Source organism: Notothenia coriiceps, unplaced genomic scaffold (genome assembly GCF_000735185.1).
Source record: "Notothenia coriiceps isolate Sejong01 unplaced genomic scaffold, NC01 NC01_scaffold00037244, whole genome shotgun sequence".
Taxonomy (NCBI): Eukaryota; Metazoa; Chordata; class Actinopteri; order Perciformes; family Nototheniidae; genus Notothenia; species Notothenia coriiceps.
Genome location: NW_011369945.1, coordinates 22,683,630 through 22,683,847, shown reverse-complemented (window position 1 = coordinate 22,683,847; position 218 = coordinate 22,683,630). Strand labels below are relative to the sequence as shown.

General features: G+C 34.9%; 1 protein-coding gene across 2 annotated transcripts in view; it reads left to right on the top strand.

Moving 5' to 3' along the window:
- Positions 1-218, top strand: part of ap2a1 (adaptor related protein complex 2 subunit alpha 1) — a 114,788-nt gene that overhangs the window by 17,244 nt on the left and 97,326 nt on the right. The window lies entirely within an intron of this gene.

Sequence of the window (218 nt, the reverse complement as noted above, 5' to 3'; positions counted from 1 at the left end):
CCCCATCCATTGTCAATCAAAAACAAAATACTTCCAGGCTTTTTTAAACTAGTGTTTATGACAATGATCTCTTGAGAACATAGCCCTGCCAATATAGGAAAGATTTGACCCCTTGTCTTTTATCTTCCTATTTAGGCTACTTTACATTTGTTGGACTGTTGCAACAAACGACTCATTTGATAATCGATGAATCTATCGATTAATGAAACGATTAATCG